Below are 12,413 nucleotides of genomic sequence, written 5' to 3'. Positions count from 1 at the left end.
TTTAGTTATGCATTACTTTCCACAGCTGGGGAGGCGAGAAGATTAATGGCATGTTCTCAGGTCCCGTTTTCTGCAGTATATAGCTAATAGGTGAAACTTCTCTCTGTCCTACAAGGGCTGCGACTTGAGAGGAAGGAAAGCAGCCAAGTCTATACTAGGTTTCATTCTACAGAGAATCAAATAAAGCACATCAAGCCATCAAATCAGGCCTCATATCTAATAAAGCTGATAGGAGGGTATAACCCCGATAACAACAGCATGTTGCTGGGATGGCAGCTCATACAGAGGGGATTGAAAAATGTTCATATCTAAAGGGGTTAGACACAATGTCACCAAACCTTACAACTAACAGGATCTATCAGGGTTATACAGCATTAGTGAATGGAGGCATACTGTATCTACATACCTGTACGGAAACTCTTTCCTGACAGATAAAAAAATCTGCCAACAATCAATTTGAATATTCCCAGTGTTCCTCTACAGCAATTGAAACCAAGGCTGATGAAATTAAAATCACTTTGTCAAGCAGTCTCCGTTTATCTACACCACGGGTCATAATCAGTGCAGACAGGGTCAGTTGGCTGAACCAACAGGAGCATTTGATACATAATAGATGAGAAGATAACCAACCAAAGGTTATTCATTTTCATTTTGTGGTGAAGTGCTGTTTATTTCATTTCTCAGAAAACCTCTCCAGCAGATCTTCCCCTTGATGGGCATCAGTGCTGGACTGAGCATAGCCCAGAGTGACTGCTGTGTGTCCATCACTTATTACATGATGACACACGCTGACAAAGAGCGTATTCGGCCCTCCACACTTTGGTGTTTCCAAATGAGTTCACACAGGAGTGATGAAATACATCGGAGCCACACACGGTCAAAATGACTCACCGCCTCGTTTATGATGAATTAAACATGTAGATTCAAGTTGCATAGGATTTAGATGAATGAGTGTGTCAGGTCTGGCTGATAGAAGAGCACAGGGGAGTGGAGCAGGTCTTTGGAACATCACACACAGGCCATCTAAAAGCATTAAGACAGGGAGACACAGTGAGTGTGGTACAATCTATTCTAACGCACACTGACACTTCTAAAATAACAGTGCGAGTAAAGTACTAACTGTACAAATGGGGATATTTGGGTACTGTGGTCAATGACAACCACATACAATCACTGAATAACAATTAAATAAAACATTTACAATTATATGATGTTATGTCTACAAGCATTTTTCCCACAATGCACCTTATCTTCTGCTTCGAAGAGAAAAGCTCAGGTGTTCATTCCATTGGCTATTCACTATCAAGGTCCTCATGAGTGGGAGCATCTCAAGTAATGTAGGAGACCTCTAAAGTCTACCTCAGGTCCATACACACATAGTACCAAGTCCTTTGTTCAACACACACATCATTGGGAGCATTTGCTGTTCCTACAAAAGAAAACGCACACACACACACACGCGCATGCACTTAGCTAGTGGACAACAAGGCATTCCCTGTCACTCAACCAACTGTACCTATGCCAACCATAAGGCTGATGTTTATGTTCTTAGTCAGTAGCTAATGTAGTTATCTTTTTCCCTTTGGTCCAACAATAACCAAACGTTTTATTCCCAAAATAGAGAGAGGTAACCTGTAACTTGTCAATAACAATGTTAATATCTTGGTTCCAGGTCTTTCTCTCCAGAGGAAGCAGTGGACCCATGTTGTTTTCGTTTATTTACTACTAATACTACAAAGTGTAAAGCTGTGGTAGTATCAGGAGCTCACCAGTGTTACACAGTGTTAGCACGCGATGCAGTCTGGCTAATGTATGCTCATTCACTCATCATGTCCCTTCACAAAGTTTATCCATTTTTTTCCCTGAGCAGTATTCATTGGTGATAAAATCCAAAGCTAAGGCTTTGTTATTCCACCATTCTGTCTGCTCACTGCAGCTAAAGACAAGCCCACATTCCCAACATGGACTGCCATTGAGAACAGACGTAACAACACCAACAGACACTACAAACAAAATATATAAAACCATTAGGCAATTTGGTTTAGATGGGAGCATTGATTTGCACTGAAGACAATTGTGTTTGAGGAGAAATGGCAGAGATAAACCATCGGTATTAGTAAATGGCCGTGAACTTTGAGATGGGATTGACTCTTATCAGTGCCACAGTTGATTATGCAGGACCAACAAGGACTCCTCAGCCACATTCATATCATTCAGTCCTGCCTCTCCGGAAACCATCTCCAACTGACATTTGAAAAAATATTAAAATCAACTAAACTTTCTTGGCTTTATTTGCTCAAGAAACATTTTCTCAGATACATTTTTTTATTACAACAGTGCAGCAGAGAGAGCTCCCATTAAAGGTGTATTATAGCAATATAGTGCAGCCATATACTGGCTGTTTTCGGAGGCGCTGCCTGCGTTTCCTGAAATGGACTCTTTCTTCCCTGAATGTTCTTATTGAGACGACACGCAGCCATAAACTACCAATAACAGCAGCCGACATTAGCGTACAGAATAGAATCAAAAGCACTATACATGCTACTATGGAGGTAGACATGAAAAGTGAGGAAAATAACCAAGACACCTGGGTTTAGTTTTCTAAGGGCCTCAGAGGTTGAGGTAAACTCACAAGTCTCACAAGGCCTTGACGTCATTAGCTAGCCTGACTATGCATGTACGTGTCCCAGTTCCATGGTCTTCTGTATTCAACCTCTATATACAACTAAAGCTAGAATACAAGAACGTAGCTGTCAGAATGTACTTTAACCTCAGATTGTGTGCAGTATTTTTCTTTTAACTAGAAATAAAAGCAGAATCTGAAAAAATAAAGATTCTGTACCTGAATAAACAACTCCAAAATAAACATTATATACAAAAGTATGTGGACACCTCTTCAAATGAGTGGATTCAGCAATTTCAGCCACACCTGTTGCTGACAGGTGTATACAGTTGAGCACACAGCCATGCAATCTCCATGGACAAACATTGGCAGTAGAATGGCCTTACTGAATAGCTCAGTGACTTTCAACTTGGCACCGTCATAGGATACCACCTTTCTAACAAGTCAGTTCGTCAAATTTCTACCCCGCTAGAGCAGCCCCGATCAACTGTAAGTGCTGTTAATGTGGAAACGTCTACGAGCAACAACAGCTCATCCGCAAAGTGGTAGGCCACGCAAGCTCACAGAATGAGACCGCTGAGTGCTGAAGCATGTAACGTGTAAAAATATTCTGTCCTCAATTGCAACACTAGGGAGTTCCAAACTGCCTGTGGAAGCAACGTCGGCACAAGAAATGTTTGTCGGGAGCATCATGAAATTACTTTTCATGGCCAAGCAGTCGCACACAAGCCTAAGATCACCAAGCACAATGCCAAGCGTCGGCTGGAGTGGTGTAAAGCTCGCCGCCATTGGACTCTGGAGCAGTGAAAACGCGTTCTCTGGAGTGATGAATCATGCTTTACCATCTGGCACTCCGACGGACAAATCTGGGTTTGGCGGATGCCAGGAGAATGCTACCTGCCCCATTGCATAGTGCCAACTGTAAAGTTTGGTGGATGAGGAATAACGGTCTGGGACTGTCTTTCATGATTTGAGCTATGCCCCTTAGTTCCAGTGAAGGGAAATCTTAATGCTACAGCAAATCCCCGCAGCAATGTTCCAACATCTAGTGGAAAGTTTTCCCAGAAGAGTGGAGGCTGTTATAGCAGGTTGTTATAGCAGCAAAGGGTTACCAACTCCATATTAATGCCCATGATTTTGGAATGAGATGTTTGACGAGCAGGTATCCACATACTTTTGGTCATGTAGAGTCTAAATTGTAAAAGTGACCATGTGGAGTAACAATATAAGCTTATTCTGTAGCATCCATTATATTAGTATTTATTTGTGCATTTCATTCAATGCAGGTGTTCAGTGTGGATGGAGGCCTCCAGGGGTGAAAGAGAAATCTAACTGGATAGCCTTTAGAAAGAAATCAAAATGGAGGAAAAAGGGTACTTACACAAAGAGAAAGACTAAACCCCCAGCACCCAGCGATCACTGGTTAGTTGATTCTGAACTCATGAAAGTGACCTGAAATGATAAAAAAAAAAAACAGACAAAATATATAAATGTCTCTTTCTTTCTCAAAACAGTTAAACAGTCCATCCCAGACATTCAATTCAAAACAACATATTTTATGGATACATTATTTTAAAAAAAAATCTGTACAATCAGTAAAATAACTTTATTTGCACATATCAAAACAAACTTGGAGAGGAAAGGAGAGAGAGGGAGATAGGAGGGAGGGGGTAAGGATGAGAAGGGGATGCTGGCCCATGGTCAGAACGTCTACAGCTGAGGTAAAACAGCTTTAGTAATGAAAGAGTTCGGGACCACGTCTTAGACAATGTTTAAAATCCACTTCTCTAATACCTCATTAATCTGTCCTACAGCCAGTAGATTCCACTAATACATGGCTTTCATATAAAGTGGTTGTTTTATTTAATTTTGACTCTCTTTCTTTGAGCGCGGCAGGCTAATGATTTATTTAGCAGCATGCTCTGCTAGTGACGGCATGTCTCTCTCTGAGCCCAGCCGCCAGAGCTCTGGAAAACACAAACAACCCGAAGCCTCTGCAATATGGACATACCACTTTTAGCCATTATCTAACCCGGAATTTAACATCAATATTTCTACCTCCATAAAGTGGAAAAATAACACACCAAAACAGGAACCACAACAATATTCAAAGTGAGAGAGAAGTGGAGTGATCATTGTGCACAGTCACAGCGCGGGCCTGAAACGGCACAAAGCTCATTGATGTTCATTTCCTCACATTATCTTGTTTTTCGCAACAAGCTGCGATCTCATTAACAGCTGATTTATACAATTACCCTGCTTCAGCACCGCCAATTAAACCAGGACAGAGGTTTTTAAGGTCACACTTAATTGATCTGCCAGTAATTGTGCTACTGTACCTTGGTCTCCTGCGGCAAGGCAGGGAATAAAAGATACCAACAGCAGACCAGAGAAATATACCAACACATTTGCAATTGGTGTCAAAGTACAGAAAAGAGATCTCAGTAAGAGAGGATGGAGGGTTAATAGAATAGACCAGAAAGAAGCAGTAGTCACGAATGGATCTGAATGTGCAGCCTTGAGACTGAAAGTAACAATAAGGAGAGAGAAGGCCCACAGACTGGCCCTGACTGAATGGTAATCTGCTGTCATCTTTATAGCGCCTCTGAGCTGACAGTCCAACCTCTCAAAGGACCCAGCCGTCCTAGCCAGCAGTCTGCCAGTGTCCACACCACACTGTCTCACCTCTCTGCACTGTACTGCACACACACACACACACACACATACACATACGGACAGACACGCGCACCCGCACAGGGTCAGAGATGGAAAAACAGACACACACACAGACAAGCAGATGGACAAATAGAGAAAGAAACAAAGACAGAAAGGCAGACAGACGTCTACACACACACACACAATTTTACTTTCAAAACCCACTAAGGGCGCTCTCCACCCAGACTATCATAGCCCACTGTATTAAATACATAACCAGGGTAGAAATTCAATAAACAAGTGTTTCTTTATGAAATATACAGTTTACAAAACATTAAGAACATCTTCCTAATATTGAGTTGCACATATCCATGTCTCAGTTGTCTTGAGGCTTAAAAAACCTTCTTTAACCTGTCTGTTCACCTTCATCTACACTGATTGAGGTTGATTTAAGTGACATCAATAAGGGATCATAGCTTTCACCTGGATTCACCTGATCAGTCTATGTCATGGAAAGAGCAGGTGTTCTTAATGTTTTGTACACTCAGTGTATAACATCTGACTCATTCCCGTTAATAAATGAGAACACTTTTAATTGCAGGGGGTAGAAATTAACAAGCCTTTGAATGTATAATGTGATGTTAATTGAAACAATGAGGAAAGTAACAGACAAATAGAAAATATGTAATTTTGTATTCATGGCTTATTTAAAGAAATCATTTGTCTGGAGAAAAATGATTATGATTATAGATAATAAGAAAAATCAGAGTGATATTACAAATAATTAAACAAATGTTGTAATTCGTCTGGTGTGATAAGAATGTTTCAGACAGAGACTATTGTAGTGGTGTGATGCAGTAGAGCAGCTCTTTTCCTGCTCAGAACACAGCCTACGGGCTGCTGGGGAATTAACACAGAGATGGGAACCCTTCCTTTCACTAATTAGACGATCATGGATTCATTAAAACAGAATCCCAATCAACTCCAAATTCAGTTTATTAGTTTCCCCCAACACTTTTATCACCCAATCATTGTGTCCACAATAACCGTAGAGCCTTTGAAATGTTTTACTCAGCTGTTGCAGAGAGGTTGGTGACAACAAACCGCACTGAAACACAACACACATAAACGGAAACTAACACAAAATGAACACATACACACACTGACGGAACACTATCTTTCGCTTTAACACACAAACATACCCTTTCACACACACTTTCACACACACACACACACTTTCACACACACACACAAACACACACACACACACACACACACACACACGCACGCACGCACACACACACACACACACACACACACACGCACGCACACACACACACGCACACACACCACCAGCTGTCTGCACTACTGGAGTACCCGAGACATCGGGGGTGGTGAGCTATCAGCCAAATAGATAATTCTCATTAAACCACAGGTGGACAGTCAGTCAGGGGGTTGCCACACATTACAGACAGCACCGCTTTTAAAGAAAAATCAACATTTATCTATGTCCCACACTAGAGACGCAGAGGGATTGATCTGTCAAACAGAAAGCCCTTTGAACAAGCCCAACAGACAGACTAACAGTTCTCACTTCAAAGGCCCCGGGCCAGAGAGCTCAAGGACACCTGTGGTAGTTCTGTCAAAGGGCGGCCTTTCCTTTCCTTTGTCTTTGGCCAAACCCCTAGACTATATTAAAGGGACCCTCCACCTAAACCCCACCACAACTCTGTGCCAGGACACTTCTCCAACACCACAACCCTGTGTCAGGCCCTTCCTCCAACACCACAGCCCTGTGTCAGGACCCTCCTCCAACACCACAACCCTGTGTCAGGACCCCCCTCCAACACCACAGCCCTGTGTCAGGACCCTCCTCCAACACCACAACCCTGTGTCAGGACCCTCCTCCAACACCACAACCCTGTGTCAGGACCCTCCTCCAACATCACAACCCTGTGTCAGAACCCTCCTCCAACACCACATCCCTGTGTCAGGACCCTCCTCCAATACCACAACCCTGTGTCAGGACCCCCCTCCAACACCACAACCCTGTGTCAGGACCCTCCTCCAACACCACAACCCTGTGTCAGGACCCTCCTCCAACATCACAACCCTGTGTCAGGACCCTCCTCCAACACCACAACCCTGTGTCAGGACACCTCTCCAACACCAGACCACAGCCCGGTGTCAGGACACTTCTCCAACACCAGACCACAGCCCTGTGTCAGGACCCTCCTCCAATACCACAACCCTGTGTCAGGACCCCCCTCCAACACCACAGCCCTGTGTCAGGACCCTCCTCCAATACCACAACCCTGTGTCAGGACACCTCTCCAACACCAGACCACAGCCCGGTGTCAGGACACTTCTCCAACACCAGACCACAGCCCTGTGTCAGGACACTTCTCCAACACCAGACCACAGGCGGTGTCAGGACACTTCTCCAACACCAGACCACAGCCCGGTGTCAGGACACTTCTCCAACACCAGACCACAGCCCTGTGTCAGGACACTTCTCCAACACCAGACCACAGCCCGGTGTCAGGACACTTCTCCAACACCAGACCACAGCCCGGTGTGTGTCAGGGCTAACGAGTTAAAGCAGGCCTCTAGGGCCATAATCCAAAACGCACATGTCTGTCATGTTAGAGCAGGATTTATAGTAAATCTACACACTAATACAAAAACCTCTCTCTCTCTTTCTCACTTGGTTACTTTTCATTTATCCGTATGTTACACATTGAACGTATGCCCTCTGGAGCTACCATTTGGCCTGAAATCCTTCCTTTCATATGTAAGTGAAAGCTGTTCCACAGACATCACCGAAGAGAGGGGATCCAATCAAATGAACCTTCAGATTCCAGGCATGTGTTCATCTACAGGGGGCTCGGCTTGATTTGATTACCCCAGCACATAACGGGGTAATGTCTCTCTCGCTGACCATCATATGCACATGGCTGAGAATCAATGGCCAACCTTCAGAACAACTATACAGAACGTAGTTACACAAGTGTCTTTTTTCTCTGTCAATGTCCAGACAGGACAAACAAAGCAAAGACACACATGAATATGAGACTGCCATTGACATTGTTCAGCTGTGTGTGTGTGTGTGTGTGTGTGTGTGTGTGTGTGTGTGTGTGTGTGTGTGTGTGTGTGTGTGTGTGTGTCTGTGTGTGTGTGTGTGTGTGTGTGTGTGTGTGTGTGTGTGTGTGTGTGTGTGTGTGTGTGTGTGCGCATGTGTGCGCGTGAGTGTATATGCAAATATGTACAGGACAAACCAATCCCCTGCACAACACAGCTGTATCCAGATCTGCAACATTTTCTAAATATCCCCAGTGCACTATTCCAGCCCTCACTCCTTCTAGTCCAAACATGCTAAAGTAGGGATTTTGCAGAGGTAGTTATTTTGACAATGGAGGCAATCTTTTTGCCATCAGCGTGTTGGTCCCCACCTGGTTGAGACCTGGTTATCTCTACAGACAGAGAGAGGCAGCAGTGGCCCATCCAGGGCTGGGGACTATGGGAGGGCTGGGTGGGTGGGGGGATAAGGCAATGAGGTAACAGCAGTACAGGCTAAACAGCAGGGAGCCTTGGGGAAATGGGGGGTGGAGGGAAGAGAAGGGGGGTGAGAATTCTGCTGAAATGTCTATTAGTGGACTCGGCTCAAGCCATTGTCAGATTCAATATCCAAGTCCACAAAATCAACCCACTTTCCCCACATCGCCCACCGCGAATGAGAAAAAGCATAGCTGTAGTATGCAGTGAATGAAAGGCCGTCATTACAAAAAGGGGAGGTCAAAGCCATGTCTGGGCTAATACAATCTGATGCCCAGGTCAGCAGGGAGGTTAGCAGGGCTGCAGATACCTGGGGGTTGGCAGGCTACAACAGGGGGAGGATAGAGAGACGAGCAGTTGAGGAGACAGAGCGCTGATGTCCCTATGATAACTTGGTTAACAGAAAGCTATAAATTCCCTGTGGCACAGAGCACACTGCACAGGCATGCCAAAGAATATGAGCTCACAAAGACAAGCTTTATTTCCACACAAAAAAATCCACCATATCATTGAGTTATTTGGTGCTGGAAACGCTCCAATCACAGCCAGACACAGCTGCTTCAGCACACTATTACCTGTCACAGCCTCCCTGCTCTCCCCTTCTTTCTCTTCCTGCCTTGCTCTCTCTTTCTCTCGCTCTCTTTCTCCCTCACTCCCTCTTTATTTCGGTCTGTCTCTCTCCATCGCTGTGTCTCTCTCTCTTTTGCTCTTTGTCTCTGTCTTTGTCCCCCCTCTCTCTTTCTCTCTCCTCTCTGCCTCTCTCTCATGTGAACATGACAGGCACAGATTAAAGATGGAGCTGCACCAGGCCTCCTGTCACAACGATCAAAGAAGACCTGCCTGAAACACTCACCATTGTCAATCACACTCAGGTCAGGAGAGGCTGCGAAAGTGACACCACACAATAATGTCTTTATTGTGCAGGTCTGAAACAGTGACAGGGCTTTTGACTCTGTCTTATTGAGTGTTTCACTATTCCTCTGTGAATAACAGTGGTGCGGTAAAGGGAGAATCAAACCTTCTTCCCTGTGTTTGTGAAGAGAGGCAGACAGCTCTGTGATCAAACCGTTATTTCATATGCCTGCCGCACCGCAAATACATTACATGTGATTTACTCTGCCTCAAATAACAAGACTAAAAGTCAATTTACAGAGGTGGTTGGATAGAGAAATGACCAGCCACTAGAAGGCTTCAATCCACCGCAGGAGGCATTCATGTTCCCTGTGTTAGTAACAGCCGGGTGTGCAACCTGTCAATTCTCTTTGATTCACACTCACATATTCTCCACTCAAAGACAAGAATAGTGTCAACTTAGAGGCTAGCCTTGTCTTTTGGTTGTTGATTTGTCTACTATTCTCAGCTTCTAGGATGTAATTCCCCCACAGTAGCAGAAGGCTTTTCTTTTCTTCCTTCTCTAAGAGAGGATGTTCTCTCTCTCTCTCTCTCTCTCTCTCTCTCTCTATCCCTTCCTCTCTCTCTCTCTCTCTCTCTCTCTCTCTCACTCTCTCTCTCTCTCTTATTGAGTGGGGGGTTATGAAAACAAGCCTAGTTCTCTCTCAGGTAATGTACTTATTTTCCACAGCCCCATCTTCTAGTTTACTGAGTGGTGGTGTTTCTCCCTCTTATCGCCTGGCCCTCGTGGGGCACTTTAGCCCCTCAAATCCTGTTCACCACATACTGGTTTCAGAATCTGTGAAATGAGTGCTGGGGAAGCGTGGCCACAATGTCTGCCTGTGTCGCCACCGGACTCAAATGGGCTTGGTGCTTTTTGTCCAGGGAGATGCATAAATGGAAGTTTTTAACACCTCAAAGAAGGCTGGTCCTTTGTGTGGTCACACTGGAGAGGCCTGTCAGTCTCCTGAGGAAGCAGACACGCTGAGTGCTGCAGGACAAAGGGCCAGAGGCACAGAATCAGCAGGGGCATCACTCGGCTATGGGTACCCGGCAGACACACACACATACATACATACACACTCTGTCATCATATCAGAGCCTGTCAAGCACATATACACACGGATACCATAGAAAGAGTCACTCACACGAACATACAGCTTTTGTCAAAGCTAATAAAAACACACAGTCAACATACACACAGACAGCTCTCAAAACCATAAAAATGGTACCAAACACATTCACACACGCTTGTTACACACAAACATGCAGTATGAAGCAAACGCAGGGAAAAATACGTTGACAAAATGTTGTGGTATATACAAAGATATCCAAGAAAACACCTCAATCTGAAAGAATCATTCTACTTTGTATTAGATACGAACAATTTGAAATGCAGTCTTACTACAAACATATGCATACCCAATCTGACAATGGACCCTCTCAATACAAATCAAGAATGAACACCAGCACCACAAAACAACAACACAGAGCTACTTATTTACTCCAACCTTCGGTTTGAAAATAATTTCTTATTTACTCCAACCTTCGGTTTGAAAAGAATTTCCTAATTTCCATGTCAATCTCCCTTATTGCAATTCTCTTTTTTTTTTGTTGCAAGTACAAACCAGCAGCCAAAGCTTACAATCAGTCTTTATGCTTTTTAGATGCCTACAATAAACATTTAAATGCAAATATCTCAGCCGCACAAAGGAGTTGCAACTTCTGTCAGTAGCAACATAATCAACCTGCAATTGTCTCCTGACTGGGAGCGGCATCCTGTGACCAGGGCTGAGCTGTGAGCATCTGTATTCAAATGACTTCCCTATTTCAGGCAGCACGGCTCAATGTGGATATTTTCCAACAGTAAAGCACTGGAAGTCAATCACATGGTGAATTAAACCAGAAAGGAAACAATTGATCCAGAAAAGATCAGGTTAGAACAAGGCACATCGGTGGCCACAAATGATTCCTGTTGTTTTGTCCCTCTTCAAACAGAAGCACACAGGCACAGTCTGTGTTGCCATTTCAGTCATGCATTTGCAATGTAGTCATAAATGTTTAGATCTACAATTCAAGCCCCGTGCATCCTGATAAATATGTCTAGTGGTGAACTTCTTGACCAAGACGGATACAGAAGAAGCCGGTCACAAAGCAAGGCTCTGTTGAACAACAGTATTCTCTGAGATGAAAAGGTTGGAAGGGAAATAAGCAGGATTCCCACGGTGTGTCCATAGAGTACATTGGGGATGGTACATTGTGTTCTAAAATACCAGAACAAGATCTAGATTAAGAATAAACAACGGTACAACAATTAACATGTAAGACTGATATTGCCTTCCAAGTAGGTTGGTCTGTAAATCTGATGGTGATTGGTGCATATGCTCTGTGCTGGCTCCACTGACCCCTGTACAGCCATTTGAACAATTAACATTATAACCTCTGATTTTTGTTTTTATTTACTGTCGCAGGGATCATTTGTCTTCTTTGAAAACAGCAATTAATAGTGGCGTTTGCAAATGCACTAGTCCACTTGGGAGTAGGGAAAATGATCGGTTTGAGAATATTTCTGCATTCTTAATCTTCTAAAGAGGGAAATGATTTAAAGGGAGGACACAAATCTCCTGTGACATGGCAGGGACTGTATGGGCTCTCTCTCTCCCCTCTCTCTCCCCTCACCCTGTAGCTT

At 44.0% G+C, this 12,413-nt stretch overlaps 1 protein-coding gene across 10 annotated transcripts in view; it reads right to left on the bottom strand.

Moving 5' to 3' along the window:
- LOC100136290 (SOX-LZ) overlaps positions 1–12,413 on the bottom strand; it is a 201,271-nt gene that overhangs the window by 166,812 nt on the left and 22,046 nt on the right. For 5 of the 10 annotated variants that reach the window (XM_036979115.1, XM_036979122.1, XM_036979117.1 and 2 more), the window contains 2 exon segments: positions 4,005–4,075; positions 892–1,023 (listed from right to left, as the gene is read on the bottom strand). The exons of 3 other annotated variants lie outside the window; for them this stretch is intronic. The gene's annotated coding sequence lies outside the window, so the exon portion shown is untranslated. 10 annotated transcript variants of the gene reach the window in all.

Source organism: Oncorhynchus mykiss, chromosome 6 (genome assembly GCF_013265735.2).
Source record: "Oncorhynchus mykiss isolate Arlee chromosome 6, USDA_OmykA_1.1, whole genome shotgun sequence".
NCBI lineage: Eukaryota > Metazoa > Chordata > Actinopteri > Salmoniformes > Salmonidae > Oncorhynchus > Oncorhynchus mykiss.
Note: the sequence above shows the minus strand (reverse complement) of the source record. Positions and strands in the feature narration are given on the sequence as shown.